We start from the raw sequence: 5,858 nt of genomic DNA, 5'->3' as shown, positions 1-5,858 counted from the left end.
TGGTCTTGCCCGTCAGAGTAGCTGGCGGCTGTGGCGGCGCTCGGGACTGGGTTGTCAGTCAGTGAGCGGAGGGGGAAGATGGCTCGCCAGGACCCGTTCTGCTAGGAAGAAGGCGGGGGCAGGTGGTGCTGCTTATTCGGAGCAGCAGCCGTCGCTGTCGTTGCCAGCCAAACAAGTCGGGGTTCTGGAGGTCGAGCTTGGAGAGCCGCTCTGGTAAGTCCTGTGGAGAGAACCGCGCCGGGCCCCCAGGGCGGCCGGTGACCCATAACTTTTTTTGTCAGGGAGGAGCCGGGGCGAGGCGACGGCGGGGAGGGGACCGGGACTTTGTCCCCGGGGCGGCGGCTTCGTTGGGGGTAACGGCTCCAGGGAGAGGCGCCGCGGATGAGCGCTAGACTGTGCTGGACGCCCAGGCGTCCAAGGGTCTGAGGGGAGGAACTCGGTGGTAGGCTGCGGCCGGCGGCTTCTCGCCCCGAAGTTGGGCGCAGCCCGCCTGCTGCCTGGGCGGCGGCAGCTTTGTGCGCGAGGACTCGGGTCTTTCTCCTTCCCCAGCGAGGAGCCTTCCGACCTCCGGGCGTGACCTGGGTGCAGCCGCCTCGCGCGGACCAGCCGCCCTTCAGCTGGGTTGCCTGGGGTGGGACACCCCACCCCCTGCAGCGGCTGATGCTCCCGTCCGACCTCTCCTACCCCTCCCACCCCTCCGACTCCTCCTTCCCACTTCAGCGAGGCTGCAACTACCCGTCCAGTCTAATGGCCAAAATGGTCAGTGTCGTCCCCCTCGTCTTTGAAAGCAACATTCTTCCCCGTTCCCCCACAAGTCGGAGAGATTCACAAAGCAGCCACGATTCTTTCCTTTGTTATTTACACTGGTGAGCTTTTCATCAGCCCTTACCCTCTTTTTACTATGAGTTAGTCCTCCCCAGGTGGTGGTGGTTTAGTCGCTAAGTCGTGTCCGACTCTTCTAATATACTCGAGAATCGTTAGAATTTTGTCCGAAAATTGTTGCATTGAAAGACCCGCCGAAGTTTGCACGCTCTGACAGAACTGGGTATCCTCCCTTCGGTGTGTACATGTGTGCGTTGTTCCCTCAGAGTATAGATGTTCCTGAAATTTTTAAATTTTGCTCTGGTGGTTTCGTACTGCACAGAATCGGTTCTCGATACTCTGTCACACGCCGGGCAGCCGCTCGCTTTTCAGGTAGGGGGAGTTTGTTCAGCGGGCAGCTGCTGCTTATCTTCAGAGACCGTCCTACCGGCTGTAGGGCCAGGCTGTCCTTTGGCAAATTATTTGTCCTTTGGGTCACACAGTAGTTTTTGTAGCAGGTATGCCGCCTCTTTGATTCGTGTATCACTTTACAGTTTGAAATTTTCAGCTTTTAAAACCTTACCTGCATAAAGTCATAAATATTGGTGTAACCCTGAGTCAATGTAGTAGTCCTGGGAGGCTTGTTTTCCATGAGAACATTCTCCTAACATCCATAGATCACTACTCTGCGTGCCCCCCCGCCCCGTCCCCCAATTTCTAAGCATTTTTCTTTAGGTTAACACATTTTAAGTCCCAGAGCACCGTATTTTTGAAGTGCAGGCAAGAAAGAAAGAAAAAAAATCTTTAGGATATGCTTGGCTGGCCCATAGTAGCTTCAAAGTCGGCTGTTCTAATAATTCGTTTCAACAAAGTGGCAAGGGAGAAAATCATTGCCTGTTTTAGAAAATAAATTCTGGATTTGGAGTATTTATCCTTTCTTGATTTACTATAGTTATAACAACAAAGGGTTTTAAGCCCTCTTAGTTACCAGAATTAACAGTATCTGGATATGGACATCAGATGAAGCATTGGTTAAGTCAGTGTGTTATCCCTGCTGTGCTTCGTTTTTTTGTTGTATTCCTGTTTTATGAAATCTGCTCTCCATTGCATTTTTAGAGCAGTGGTGTTTTGACAGTCAGAGTTTAAATTATCTTGTAGTCAACTGTTTTATTCAGGATCCTGTTGCCTGATATTTATTTTATAATGAGTATTAGGAGATCTTTAAAAGATGTTAGTATCAAGACTATTTTGGCCCTATCAAGTTTGCATCTTGTAAATAAACGAAATTATGTCAGACATAAATTTGCATTACCCCAGGCCGAATAGGTATACAAAATGAATGTCACAGCTCTTGTCATCTAGGAACTTACTATGCCATATACAAGACAGGTAAGTAAAGTAACAATTATAATACTCTGTGATGAGTGTGAATAGAGACTTGCCTAGCATTGTGGGTGAGCAGAGTAGGAGATGGCTAACTCAGCATGGATGTATGTAAAGTTGGGGGCACATAGTAGAGCTTTAAAGTATGGTATAATTTTGCCAAGTGCATGAGCTAAGTGAATACCTTTCCAGGAAAATAGAGTAAGTGAGAAAATGAGGAGGCAGGAGCAACCCTAGCAATTTAGAGACGTCATTGTCGGTGACAAGTCCAAAGTTAGGAACATTGGTCTTGACTTGAATGTGAGGGTTAGATGGGGTGGAAGATGAGAACAGTGAGGGTAGTAGAGGCCCAACCCAGGATGCCGTATCCTTGGCTAAGGGGATTGCATTGAAAATGATGAATAAGAAACCACGTAATGGATTTGTGTTTTGGGTGCTCATTCTGGTAGAGTGAGGTAGAATCTGATAGATCCTGTCACCTCAGGAAAGAAGGGAGGAAGAATCATGACTCCTGAGGGTTTGACTTGGTTCCATTGATTGGAAATGAGTTGTACATAGAGGGAAGATGATGCCTTCTACTTTGGATTTTTTGAATTTGAGGAAACTGTGGGACATTCAGATGAAGATGTAGATAGGTGTTTGAATGTAGGATGTGGAACTTGTAAAGGAAATCAGGAATAGAGGGAGGATGGGGCGTTGAATTGAAGAAGCTGTATTGACTTGGGTATGTTGAAATGACTCAGATTGGAAAAGACTTTAGCATAATAAAAAGCAGCAATTGGAGAATAAACAAATAAAAGGCAGATAGGTGGAAGAATAGTGTGAAAGAGAATTAGTTAGTATTAGTTAGAAAGATTCGGAGAAGGCAATGGCACCCCACTCCAGTACTCTTGCCTGGAAAATCCCATGGACGGAGGAGCGTGGTAGGCTGCAGTCCATGGGGTCGCTAGGAGTCGGACACGACTGAGTGACTTCATTTTCACTTTTCACTTTCATGCATTGGAGGAGGAAATGGCAACCCACTCCAGTGTTCTTGCCTGGAGAATCCCAGGGACAGGGGAGCCTGGTGGGCTGCTGTCTTTGGGGTCACACAGAGTCGGAAAAGACTGAAGCGACTTAGCAGCAGCAGCAGCGGTTAGAAAGATAGGAGGAACTTCAAGAAGGATGCCAAGGGTGGAGTTTTCAAATAGAGGAGGAATGGGTCAACAATTTTGAAGGCTTTAAAGAGGTGTCAAGTAAGAAGATGACTCCAGGACCAGTGAATTTGTCAGGAGTTCATAGGTGACTTTAACAAGGACAGTTTTAGCTGAGTAGTGGTTTAGAAACTAGTCTCCAGAAGACTGAGAAAGAATGTTGTTTGGTCCGACTCTTTGTGACCCATGGACTGTAGCATGCCAGGCTTCCCTGTCCTACACTATCTCTTAGAGTTTGCTCCAACTCATGTCCGTTGAGTCCATCCAGCCATCTCATCCTCTGTTGCCTCCCTCTCTGGCCCTCAGTCTTTCCCAGCATCAGGGTCTTTTCCAATGAGTCAGCTCTTTGCATCAGGAGTGGATGATGAAAAAGTAGACATGCTTGCATGGGGCATTTTAAGAAAACTGAGGAAGGACAAGAGAATGATGGCCTTAGAGCAGTGGTTCTCAATCTTATCTACACATTTTCAAATCATCTGAGGGAGTTTTTGAGTCCTGATTTCAAGGGGGAACCCCTATACCAATTTGAAGAGTGAAACAGGACCTAGACTTCAGTATTTATTTCAATAGCTTTATGAAAATATAATTGCCTTGTAATAAACTACACATATTTAAAGTGTGCAGTTGAATGTTTAACATGTTTATATTCATTAAACCATCACCACAATAGAAAATAATGAATATATCCATCACCTCCAAAAGTCTCCTAGTGCTCCTTTGTAATCTCTGTCTCAATCCCTGAAACCACTGGTCTACTTTTTATTACTGTAGATTAGTTGCATAGATACTTCACAGTTCCTTAGGAAATTCCGTAGACATAGTTGAAACTGCTGCAGAGGGGTATGAGTTGAAGGGATATTATGCTTGGATTTTTTTTTATATGTGTAAGGAAAGTGAGAAGTAAGAGATTAGGAAAAATGAGATATGTATTGGAACTACGTTCCTGAGGAAATAGTAGATGGAATTCAGAGCTTTGACCAGTAAAGAAGCGAAGACAACATCTTTAACAAAGAAAATGATATTAAAGATAGTGTATTTTTTTCTTATCAGCATCCAGGTTGTCATCATGTATCAAGATTGGTTCTCAGAAGTGCTCAGAAATAATTAGTATCTTAGTGTTATGAAAATGAATGCCCTGTAGAAAAACCCCTTAAATCTAGCCCCTGGTACTACCATGTAATGCTTTGTCATTTTTTGGAGGGGAGCAGATGGAATTAACAGTTTGACTATTGCTTACTGTTGAGAGCCAAGTACTGCTAGAATCTTTTTGACCCCCTTGGAGTTAAGCTGCATATCTGTACTGGGGAAAGAGAACGTTTAACATTTGCAAATCTCCTGTTTAAAGCATCTTTGTTCAGAAGAAATCCTGCTTACTTGCCCTTTGGATATATGCCTTTTAAACACATTGGAGGAAAAAAATCATTCTTCTCTCTACCAAGGGAGACAGAGAAGAGTTGTGATTGGAAGTTGTCAAAGGTCCATACTTTGTATCCCGAGCAAGGTGGTATCTATATTCCACACTGTCCCTTCCACCTTTTTAAAAAATTTCAGGCTCAAGTTTCAGATGTAGGTGAAAGCTGAGCCCTGCTGGTTCTGAGGTCCAGGGTTTGTTCATCACTTGATTCTTACTACATTTGGCAGGAGCTGAAAGCAAATAGTTAATATCTAAATATTACTTGACATTGCACTTGATCATAAATAAAGATGGGAGTGAAAACTTTTGTCTGATCGTTTTCTAGAGTTCTGAAATTTCTTTCATTGTATTGTTCAGTTACTAAGTTGTGTTTGACACTTTGTGACTCCAGGGACTGCAGCATGCCAGGTTTCCCTGTCCTTCACTATCTCCTGGAGTTTGCTCAAACTCATGTCCATCGAGTTGGTGATTCTATCTAACCGTTTTACCCTCTGCCGCCCACTTCTGCTTTTTGCCTACAAAATCTTTCATTATGATTAAAGTGTAAAAATATGATCAGATATAGAGAGGGTAGGCCTCCCTAGTTTTGGTGCAGCCTAAAAGAGTAGAACTATCAGTGTTAACATGATTTTGGATACTGTTGTTACTAAAGTCAAAGCAATATTGTAAACATTCTGTATTTTCTTAATTACTAATCCAATATGTAATAATTGTAGGCAGTTTGGAAAATTCAGGAAAGCCTAAATGATATAAATAATGCCTTCATCCATTGATGGGCTTCCCAAATGGCACAGTGGTAAAAAAATCCACATGCAATGCAAGAGATGCAAGAGACGGTGGTTCGATCCCTGGGTTGGGAAGATCCCCTGGAGTAGGAAATGGCAACCCACTCCTGTATTCTTGCTTGGAAAATTCTATGGACAGAGGAGCCTGGCGGGCTACAGTCTGTGGAGCTGTAAAGAGTCGGACATGAATGAGTGAGTGTGTGTGCACCTGTTGATAATCATTTTTAACACTGGTGAATATCCCATAGGTCCTTTTTAATGGAATTTACTCTTTTTTTTTTT

The 5,858-nt window shown here is 44.3% G+C and overlaps 1 protein-coding gene across 2 annotated transcripts in view; it reads left to right on the top strand.

The window, feature by feature from the left end:
• The window catches only part of FAM126A (family with sequence similarity 126, member A), a 96,270-nt gene continuing 90,412 nt past the window's right edge, over positions 1–5,858 (top strand). For both annotated transcript variants that reach the window (XM_010839040.1, XM_010839041.1), the window contains exon 1: positions 1–213. The gene's annotated coding sequence lies outside the window, so the exon portion shown is untranslated. The remainder of the gene's footprint in view (positions 214–5,858) is intronic.

Source organism: Bison bison, unplaced genomic scaffold (genome assembly GCF_000754665.1).
Source record: "Bison bison bison isolate TAMUID 2011002044 unplaced genomic scaffold, Bison_UMD1.0 scf7180017864109, whole genome shotgun sequence".
In the NCBI taxonomy this organism is placed as follows: Eukaryota; Metazoa; Chordata; class Mammalia; order Artiodactyla; family Bovidae; genus Bison; species Bison bison.
The sequence above is the reverse complement of the archived record's forward strand: the minus strand, read 5'-3'. Positions and strand labels throughout refer to the sequence as shown.